We start from the raw sequence: 11,366 nt of genomic DNA on the forward strand, positions 1-11,366 counted from the left end.
GCGAAGGAGACTGCTTTTGATCGCGAATGAGGATCTTTCTCTTCCTTGGTGGTAGCTTCGCCATGTGAATAGCAGCAAGTATCTGCCTTGTTTGCTAGCTCTCTGTTGAGAATGCAACTGCTGCAAAAGAAGCCCAACTCGATGAACCTTTGGCTGCTTCTGAAGAAATGGGCCGCAACCTGGCCCGTGCCAGAGAATGGGCCACTCAGGCCGAAGCTGGTGCCATTGTGGCGGAACTCCGCGTGGAGGAACTTTGCTTGAGATTGAGATTCGCGGGCCAATCTCTGTAGGCCCCCTCGAAAACCGTTCGGTCTCCTCACATGCTGTTAATCCCTTCTTTTCCGAGATTTAAGGCATTAATCACTCGTTGAAAAACAACGGTCGTGAAAAAATAATCTCGTGAAAAGAACAGTTACTTCCTCGAAAACCGTTCCGTTTCCCCACATGCTATTATTCCTCTAATAATAGCTAACTCCTCAAAAATCGCTCCTCACATGCTGCTAATCTTTTTTTTCTCGAGATTTGGAATCACTAATCTCGATTTATTGACATCGGTTTTGAAATAGAGCTTCATTCAAGGGTGGGGATTTGCCTGAATTCCCTATAAATAGTTGTATTTCGGGAAGGGAATACTCACAACAATTTTTCTGAAATATTCAAGAAATGGCCTTTCAGTCCTTGCTTCTTTTTCTCATTCTTCACAAATCTTCCCCTCATGAAATGACCTTTAGCCTCTAAATTTTAGGCTTTATGGCGTAATCTTAAGCCTGGGTTAGGCCTCATGGCGTAATCTTAGGCAAACTCTTGTTTCGTCCTTCTGGGAGTCTGTAACAACAATGCCAGGCTTCAGATTGGTTTAGAAACGCGAGGGGGCTCCGAGTGTGGGATCTCCGGTCATGTAAGATCATTTTTTGTTAGGATCCCCCACTTGGAGCAAATCAGGGAAGGGAGGGAAGCCAAATTGAGGTTCGTCTTTCCTCCTCTGTTTCCTTCCTTCTGGACCCGGCCTGTGTTGTGCCCTCCAGCTGGAAGGGGCTTTGGTTCTCACCTCCTTCTCCCCCTTTCTCTTCTTGATAGAATCTTGGAGGGATGAGAAGGGATGGACTCTTTGAAGGAATGGGTTCAAGCTACAGAATGGCTGTTCCTGTACTTCACGTCCAGCTAATGGTGGTTACCAAGGCTAGAGGGGGTGCAGAGACTCAAGCTGATATTTGGTTCCTTCACTCTCTGCCCCTCCTTGAGATAATGGCGCGGCTCAACCCGGCGTTGGATTCCATAGCTGCTTCCACTTGAGAAAAGATTTAGAAGATAATCCGAAGATTCATGTTTTGTATTCTAGCCACTTTTGGCTTTGTAATGAATGTACTGCTTTTGGCCGCAAAGCCACTTTATGAATACAATAATATTTTCTTATCCTGATATTCAAATATCCGTGAGAAGCTGTGTCAACGTGTCTCGCAAGGCCCCAAATATAGGCCCCCATAGTTGTATATTGAAAATAATACGAACTTTTAAATATGCTCCGCATCAAAAAGAGCCTCGCGGCGAGGGTTTTGAGAAAATATGTATCTTTTGGATCCACTTGCTGGCTCCCAACTCAAAACTCTTAGCCAATAACTCCTTCTTTTCCGAGATTTAAGGCACTAATCACTTGTTGAAAAACAACAGTCGTGAAAAATAATCTCGTGAAAAGAACAGTTACCTCCTTGAAAACCGTTCGGTTTCCCCACATGCTATTATTCCATTCTTTTCCGAGATTTAAGGCACTAATCACTCTTTACTGACATCGGTTTGACTCTTCTTTTCAACCGTCCATCCAAGGGTGGATATTTGCATGCCTATATCTTCCTCCACAATCTCCAATCCCAAAACCATTTCATCAACTCCAATATTACTTGTCACCACCATTCTTCAATTCTCGCATTCTCTCAATCCTTCACCAATGGAACCACAAACCCAGCAACCAACCGAGGATGGAGGAAGTAACAAAGCAGCCGAGAGTAGTGCTAACATGCTTTGTAGGCGGAACAGGTGGAATCCCACTACAGATCAGATACGAATCCTTAAGGAGCTTTTCTACAATAAGGGAGTTAGGTCCCCAACTTTAGAGCAGATTCAGAGGATCTGTCTCCAGCTGAAATGGTACGGCCAGATCGAGTTCAAGAACGTCTATTTTTGGTTCGTGAACCAAAGGGCTCGGGAGAAGCGGAAGAAGAGGTCCACTTCGGATGTTCATGTGCCCATGCAAAGATCAGGGCTTGTAGGTGATGACAATGGTACCAATTGGAAACCTGAGGATCAGTATATTAACTTCGAATCTTCTGCATCTGCTTCTGCTTCTTCAGGTGGTGTGATTGCTTTTAATGGGCAGAAGGGGAACTATAGTGGTTATGGATCTATGAACATGGAGATTGAAACCCTTCCTCTGTTCCCCATGCATGGTGAGGACATCTTTGGCAACATGAAGACTACTTCCGATGGAGGTGGCGGTCACGGTGGTGGCTCTTACATTTCCCTTGAGCTCAGCCTTTCCTGCGAGGGCAAAGCTGGAAAAAGTTTCTGGAGCCGCTGACTCGGCTTAGTAGCTTTGCGAGTGTAGGAACACTTAGAATTGCCCCCTAAGAGTTGTATTTATGACTTTTTAAATTTTTTTTTTTTATTATTTTATATATAAGTAGTTGAATTCAATAAGACAATGTGAATCAAGGTTTAGACATGCGGCCCAAGTATAGTCGCCTAGACACAAATTTTCTTTCAAATCCTTTGGGCAACCTTACTGAAATGGCCAGGTGGGGGAGGGCGAACAAGAGAGGCAGAATCCATTTTGGCATGAGCTACTCCCACATAGTGGTTTAGGCCCATTTGCACGCACTTCTGGATTCAAGAACCTGTCATGAACGTTGTCCCCTTTCTAGACACCATTTCACATAGGCTATACTTACTAAGATGAGAAAGGTCATAAGTGTGAAGACAGTTCAACAAGTGTTAATAAAAGCCGCCCTTAACCTTAAGGGACCTGAACTAGGCACCAATAAGGAGTTTAGGCCAATATTAACAAAAGAGACTTCACCTATTCCGTTATGATTCACAACCCCTTTACCAAATTCAACTTCCTCTTTCTTTTTTTTTTTTTTTTTTTTTAATGAAAAGAAAAATAGAAACGAAAAATTAACAAAAAATTAAAAGCAAAGAAAGAAAGAAGCTAGCAACACTATGTTTGGCTAACCTCTAGAAGACCACGGGGGAGGTCATCTATGCTTCATTCCAAGCTCCGATGTATCAAAATTTGTAGGGTGAAAATCCCTCCTGTGAGAGCTTGTAGGAAAATAACAAAGATACTTCGCGTTGAAGAATTTGGAGGAATTTGGCTCGTGAGAGGGGTAATCTTGCCCCCCAAGTATCTTTGTTGGTTGGAGAAACATGATCTTCAATTGCACTTTTGGCGATGAAGATGTTCCAAGATCGGCTTTGTTGCCAACTACCATGTCATAGAACATGGTGTCTTCAGGATTAGCCACAGATTGGCCATTATAGACGACCACTTGTTGGTCTGAATTCTCCACGTCAAGAGCTTCACTTGCTGGATAATTGTAAACAAGAGTTAACTTGTATTGATGATACTCAAATTTACAGTTGCGAAGGACAACTTGGCCACTAAAATAATTGTTCTGGCCATTCATGCAACGTGGGTTGTAGATGTGCCCTCCACATATATCAAAGCCACCGCTTGGCCTTGAAGAATATATGAAGAAATTCAAGTTGAATTGATTAATAAAGCCACAGATTGGCTTCTGTAGGCCACAACTTAATTGATAATTAAGTTGGCCTTCTCCATGCACAGCCTCTGTGTAAGGCTGTGACTCACCAGTGAGACCCTTAGGTTGATTGCCACCTATAGGCAAGTTAGTCTCAGAAATGACCTCTTCGCGAGCAGCTTCTTGATGTTCCAATTTGTCTTGATGCGAACTGACTTGAGTAGCCAAGCTGGAACCTTCTTTCACTACAAAAAAGAATTCATTTGGCTTCACCAGTTAGCGTCGGCGTGAGAATGCCGTTGCCATTGATCTAAAATTTGCTACGGCAAATGCGGCGTCGCAAAGAGAAAAATTATTTGCCACGGCATGGCGTTGCCGTCGCATAAATATGCTCTCAATGGCTACGGCATATTCTTTCCGTCGCCAAATTTCTTTAATTTTAGCTACGGTAATACGTGCCGTCGTGTATTTTCATTTTATACATTTTGTTTTGTTTTATTTTTTGACGTTTGGGTGGATATAGGTGCCAAAATTAAACATGTCGGCAAGCTTTTAGGTTTTTGGGTTCATAAACTTTGTTCTTGTTCTTGTTCCCGCTCCCTGCATTTGCTATTTCCCGCTCACTCCATCCAATCCCGACAACGAAGTCGACCATAGCAATCCGCGAAATCGACATCTGCTAGTTCAACTCCACCTCCTTCCTATTTTTCTTCCTCTTTCTGCATATTCAATCCGTCGCTCAGACCCTAAACTCTAATACCCAGAAATCAATCAGATCTGTCCGGCTCTTGCATTGTGGCCTGCATCTTGTCTTGTGCTTTTGAGTGGGTATGCATATTATCTCCCTTGTTAGTTCAATTTTGTTAGTTTTTGGAATCAATTTTGTTTATTTTGGAGTTGTGGGATTCAGGAAAGTTTCTTTCTAAAATATGCTGTTAGAGAATCAACTAGTGGTGATCGCTTTTCTGAAGTTATAGCTGAATCTGCAGTATTGAGTACTCTAATACCCAGAAATCAATCAGATCTGTCCGTCTCTTGCGTTGTGGCCTGCATCTTGTCTTGTGCTTTTGAGTGGGTATGCATATTATCTCCCTTGTTAGTTCAATTTTGTTAGTTTTTGGAATCAATTTTGTTTATTTTGGAGTTGTGGGATTCAGGAAAGTTTCTTTCTAAAATATGCTATTAGAAAATCAACCAGTGGTGATCGCTTTTCTGAAGTTATAGGAGAGAGGATAGGAGCAGGGTATTTTGTATGTTTTCGTTCTTCTAAAGTCTGCTAAATTGGACTCCTACCAGCCCCCGGCGTCGACAAATCTCCCGATTCTAAGGTAAACTATTTAAATTTTTTAGCAATTGATTGTTGGGTTGGGTTCTTCAAAACTGAATCTTCCAATACTTTTAGTAACTACGATGTGGGTTTTTTGTATTATTTGATCAGATATATAATCGAGGAAAGAGGAGAATGAATAGCAGGACCAGTCTATCCCAGTGAGAAGATGAAATTCGGAGGATTGTGTGTGTATGTGTCTGACATTGATCAACAGGTACAACAATCACATTTTTATTGTTTTCGTAGTCCCTACCATTTATGCGAACTCATGTGCTGGCTTTTTAAAACGTATAAAGATACAAAAGTTGTCTGTCCAATTTTTCTCTCATTTGCACTTGATTCATATATGTAAGTAAATCAAGTATTGGAAGTGTTGTCAGGTAGATGAATTAATTGTGTTCTGAATTCAGAATGGATGGATATCTTTCTTATCTTGAAATATGGGTTGCTTTTTGCTTTAACTCTTCAATGCCATCGAGTCTTATACTGGCAGATCACTGAGCCCCTTCCTTTTTTTTTTTCTTTTTTTTTTGAATTTATTGAACCTAATAACTTTTGCTTCAACAACTTTCAAGAAATTGAACATACCTTAGTAATTGCTATTGATGTGAATTACTTTCATGTACTTGGCAGTAGTATTTTTTATTTGCATATGTCAACTGATTTTGTAGATATACTTTTCAGTACGCTTAGATACTTATTAAGTTAGAAGGCAAAGAAAACTGCATATATTGGTCTCATAATAAATTCATTACATAATTGACAGAAACCTTGCAGTTCAAAGTGAAGAGTGTACAACAATATACTAATAAAACCATTGCTAAGTAAGATGCTAACCAACTCGAAAGAATGTTGTACTGAGCTATGAGTGGATGAGTTTTTGGTATAGCATATGTGTCAAATCACCCTTTGTTCAGTGATAAGCCCTTCCAAAATCCACTCAGTAAACAAGAATTTTTTTTCTTCTTCATTTATAGGAAGTGAAAAATAAATAAAACTAAAGCTTAGTTATATATGAAAGGGTGAAATAGGTAAGATTACCAATCACATATTTCACTTTTCTGGGTTAAGGTAGTGTGGATCATAAAGTGCGTTAGTTTTCAAAAACACTATGTCTTTCTGAATTGACTTTATCCATGTTCCATGTCAGTTTCGGGTTAGATATTAGATAGACTTCTTTAAATGAACAATATTTTATGTCGTAGAGTTTGGAAAATGTACTTAATTATTTTCTCGTCTTATGTCATGAAAATGTTGACGTAATGAAAATTGCATGGAAGTAATTATAGTTCCTAATCATCTGACATGGTTCTACTGCATTGAACGAAATTTGGGATCCAGTACTGATATACATGGTTTTGTCATAGTTTGATGTTTGCAGTTACATACTGTTGGCTTAATTCATACTCTTGTTGTTTAAAATCACAGTGCTGTTGCGTGGTGCGGGAAGCTGAATGCCATAGCTTGTGCCTCAGAAACTTGTGCAAGAATTCCAAGGTCAGTATTGTTTGTCACTCATCACCCTGTAAAGCTATTGTCTCACTACCTGTCGCAGGATATGTTGGATTTCTTTTATTATGAGATTATGAGATATGTGTGATTACTGGAAGCTACAATTTTGTTTTATTGTTTGCTTCTGAGTTTTAATTGGATATGAGAAAGAACTATTCAAGGAAAATGGAGGTTTTCTCTTGGAAGATTTAAGAATCGTAGCCAACTTTTTAAGATTAGAGAATTGTCTTCATATTCTTCGAAATTAAATTTATCTTAGGTATATTTCTGGTTTCCCCTGCACTTTATCTTGCTTTAGAGTCCTGTATTCATCTGACTATGTGATTGTGTCATGCAGATGCGGTTCATGATGTGTCTCAGCATATGGAAGAGGTGAGCCATGATATTTTTATAGGAACTGAGCTACCAGAAACCAATCACATGGGCCTCTTTGCCATTAACTTTTTTAGGACATACTGTGCTCAAAGCATTAGAACCAAATGATAGATAATTGAATGTAATTTGAATTATGCTAATTTCATTATGCAGGATGGTCTGGTAATTTGTTTGGGTCGTTTTTCTCAAATTCCTTTTAGATTAATAGGCATGGCTTAATTATTGTTGTACCTATAGCTTTGTAGTTGCTTCTACATTTGCAAGGCCAAAATTATTTCTGGAAAGAAGTTTCTGAAGAAAACTGTGTGTATTGTTTTTTTCTCTGTCTTTTAAGACTCTGATATCTAGGTAGCTTACTCTACTGCTGGGAAAAAGATGATGTAGGCCATCATAATTTTTATTATTATTTTTATTTTTACTGCCAATAAACCTTGCCTTAAGAATAAGGATGACTGAGATAAGCTCTTTAAAAGTTTTGCCTTTTCTTGGATTTCTTTTTCATGCAACTGATTTATTATTGTTACTGGTCTCCAGCTTTTTGGTCTCTAATGCCTCCTGATCAAGGTAGAATATATGCCCCAGTTGAGCTTTCGTCTTCTTTGTCATTTAGGTCAGTTCACGTCACTATATTTGAACTGTGTTTATCTGGCTTATAGTACAACTGCTGTATGTACGATGCCTTTTATATTTCTCAATTGTACTTATGTAATCTCTTATGTTAGATATCTTACCTGTCAGATTGTCAAACTAGCTAGTTAATTAAGTGTTCAATCTAAAGATTGTCTACTTATGTATATTCCAAGTTCGAAAACATATCTTTTTTCTTGTCTGGACATTATTCCGCCATGTTAAAAGAAAAACCTTAGTTATGACTCTTCATCATATCTTGGTGTTTTTTATTTTGATGAAGAGACTTAACCAATTTGGTTTTTCCATACATTTGACTTTGCCTAAATTATTTTTGATTGTTTTTGGTTACAGGTTCTTTGCATTATAATCTCTTTGTGTTCGATCTGTGGCATTTGTCTTCCTCTTACCATAAGCTCTATCTACTGTGTTTTGATTCCAGGTAAGGCTCCTCTTCTCGTTATATTGTTGTCAATGACAATATTTGGTTGTAAATGTAGTGGAAAGTTATGCCCTTGATCTTTCTTTGTTGATATAAAATCTATGATAGGAATTCTATAATTCTTATTATTATTTTTATTACTCAATGTCTTCTCCAAAGTAATGAGGCTCCCTTATTGTGCATGTGTTTTATGAACTTGCATATACCTGTGCACATTGGATTAATTAGATGTTAATCTAATATACATACTGTATCATTATGTGATAGGTTCAAGATGCATCCAGTGGCCATGTAATTAGAAGGGAGTCCATAGGAGAAGGAGTTCATCCAGATTCAACTAGTGATCAAGAAATTGAGCACGCTCCAGTACTCACCAAGCCCTCTAGTTAATGATAAATAGTATTGTGGTCAAGTCTGCTTTTGAACAATATTAAGTTTGGGAATGTTTCTTCCAGAGTTTCAGTTATCTAGTATAGTAGATTCTTAGTAGATTCTTATAATTATGAAAGACTCTGGTTTGTTTGGTTAATTTCAATTTGTACTTGGTAATGAAATATAACTTGGCACTTATCAGTTGTGAGATAGCTATGAATGAAAGGATTATTTTGGTGCTTTATATTGTTTTACTATATCTTTTGATTGTGTGTAAAATGGCAGAAAAAATTGGGTGGCCAATTGGTTGTCGCTAAAGCTTCATATGGACAATACTTGGGGTGGCGACGGCAATGACGCCGTCGCAATTATGGAGGGAAAATCAATTTCCCGGTTATTTCTAATAAAATGTGGAGGTAAAATTTCATTAAAAAAAAAAAAAACATAGTTTATTGCAAGCGATGGCATCTGCCGTAGCAAATAGGTTACTTGCGACGGCGTTTTCAGTCGCTACATGCCGTCGCCAAATAAGCGACCAAATCATTGCTACGCTCGTTGCCGTCGCTAAATACGGTTGCGATGGCATTTTGCCGTAGACATGAGCAATGGCGACGCCACCAACGACAACGGCATAATTGCCGTCGCCCAGCCGTCGCCATTGGTCTTTTGCGACGGCAAACAGACTTTCCGCGACGGCACAAAGCCGTGGCCAAATGAATTTTTTTTTGTAGTGTTTGCACAAGGTCGCGAACTTCGATGAGGTCTGTTTGTGCTGGGTCGCAACGACATTCATCGACTGCTGGTGGTTTTCTTCGGCTGGTTGGGTCACGTCGGCCAGCTGCTCCCAAGTCTGTCACGGATCTTGTTGGGCTGATTGGAAAAGTTCATCCATCCTCTTCTGCTGCGCCGCCAGGACCTTTTTCAAATTCGCATAATACGAAGCAGTGTTCTGTTGAAAGATAGCAAGTCGCTCCTCTATGCTCGCATTCTCCGGAATGAGAATGGGCACATAGCCTTCTATCGTCGCCATGACTTCAGGAATTTCTTTTGGTAAAGATTTTCCTCTGGCATCCCAATGATGGTGAACACAAAAAGACTTTGATGTAGTCCCACTGGGCGTGCCAAAATGTTTGTTTTGAAGCCCGGTGGTTGAATGTGCTTCAAGAGAAAAGACTCTGATGTTGTCCCACTGGGCGTGCCAAAATGTTTGTTTTGAAGCCCGGTGGTTGAATGTCTTCAAGAAAAGAAAAAAAATTCTAACCTTGTCCCACTGGGCGTGCCAAAATGTTTATTTTGAAGCCCGGTGGTTGAATGTCTTCAAGAAAAGAAAAAAAATTCTAACCTTGTCCCACTGGGCGTGCCAAAATGTTTGTTTTGAAGCCCGGTGGTTGAATGTCTTCAAGAAAAAAAAATTCGAACCTTGTCCCACTGGGCGTGCCAAAATGTTTGGCTCCAGTTTTGCTGCAGCTGGTCAACAGTCTATTTTCTTGCGCGGGCGTGCCAGCACCGTTCGAGTGCGGTCGTCGGGGGTGTCCCTTGACCTGACTTCTTTCAAGCGATTGTAGACGAGGAGAGCACCAACCTCGTCGTGGGATTCTTTGTGCCTCGTGGTGAGGACTTTGCTGAAGTTTCTTCTTGTTCACAAGTCGATACTCAATATTGCAGATTGAGCAGAGCGAAATCACCGGGAAATGTTGAGATCTTGCTAAAGCGTGACTTTAGCTTGGCTGGGTTGCTAGGGCGTTACCCTTGCTTGGCTGGTTCTGTAACCGTTGTGGTCGCGGCACTACCGTCGGCTCCCGAGGAGACTAGGACCGAAGCACGTTGACAGAGGGTTTGGTGGCACTGAAAGTCGGCTTCTGAGAAGACTAGGACTAGGAGTGAGATCACCGCTAAGAGAAAGAGAATGAGAGGAGTTGCTCTTAGAGAGGTTTGCTCTAGAGAGAACTTAGATCATCTTAGAGATGTTGTTGTTGAATGTGAATGTGTGTTTTAGAATGAGAAGAGAATGTGTTTATATAGGGAAGAAAAAGAAGAGTGAAATGATGAGTGGAAGAAAAATAATGAAAGTGGAATATGAAAGTGATTTGTAAAATATGGAAAAGATAGAAAAATGATGAAATGAAAGCAAGGCATGAAGGTGCAACAACATGGAAGTGATGATGATCTATTAAAGAGATTGTCTTGAAAAATATATCCAAGGAAAAGAAGAAAAGCATCTAGCTTTCTTCATGTGGGTAGGAAACATGAACATGTGAATATTGAGCTGGTTTTAGGTCAGTTTCTGCCCCTTTATTCCTTCAATTATTTCTCCAACAAGACTTCATTATATTCCTTCGACTTCTTCATATGAAATGTTCCACTATGAGTGTAGATCATCCTGACAAATTTTCAGATTTTTATTCCATGTGGTTGGGCCGAAAATGCTGCTGGACCTCTTACAGGTCCAGTTTTCCAGTTTTGCTTCTGTAGAAAATTGGGCTGATTGTTTGAAGGCCTTCCACTCAAAAAAAACTCTTGCACTCTTCATAAGAAATGATCCTTGGGCTATCTAGAATGGATCTGGAAAGTTTCAGCACATTTCGATTTCATTTGGTTAGTCTGCCACCCCTCCTTCCTTGTCTAGCTCGGTTTTTTCCTAGCCGAAGTAGGAAAATATGCTAAAGTTGACTTGTCATACTTCCATAGTAGGCTTTATTTAGCCTCTAAATATATATTTCGAGCTTGTCGACAATATATAGCTTGAGCCACTGACATTGGCTCAATTTCTCCAAGACACGCCTTGTCAGGCCAAAATGTTCATTTTGTGTCCAAACAACGGTTTTCAAAACAAACCGGTTTCCGCCGTCGTATCCGGTTGTTCTGCAGAGAAAGGCTGCCGCCTGCAGCTGCGCAAGATCGAGTTGAAGCTGTGGGAGATGGTTTGGTACAGATTGGTGGCCGGCGGAGAGAG

General features: G+C 40.0%; 1 long non-coding RNA gene across 1 annotated transcript; it reads left to right on the top strand.

The window, feature by feature from the left end:
- The first annotated feature begins 4,284 nt into the window (after nucleotides 1-4,284).
- Nucleotides 4,285-8,540, top strand: LOC133706986 (uncharacterized). The gene is made up of 9 exons (XR_009844853.1): nucleotides 4,285-4,583; nucleotides 4,666-4,830; nucleotides 4,942-5,083; nucleotides 5,194-5,299; nucleotides 6,514-6,582; nucleotides 6,935-6,969; nucleotides 7,507-7,582; nucleotides 7,954-8,041; nucleotides 8,309-8,540. It is a non-coding gene; the product is annotated as an uncharacterized LOC133706986 (long non-coding RNA).
- Nucleotides 8,541-11,366: the final 2,826 nt, after the last annotated feature.

This window comes from Rosa rugosa, chromosome 4 (assembly GCF_958449725.1).
Source record: "Rosa rugosa chromosome 4, drRosRugo1.1, whole genome shotgun sequence".
Classification (NCBI taxonomy): Eukaryota; Viridiplantae; Streptophyta; class Magnoliopsida; order Rosales; family Rosaceae; genus Rosa; species Rosa rugosa.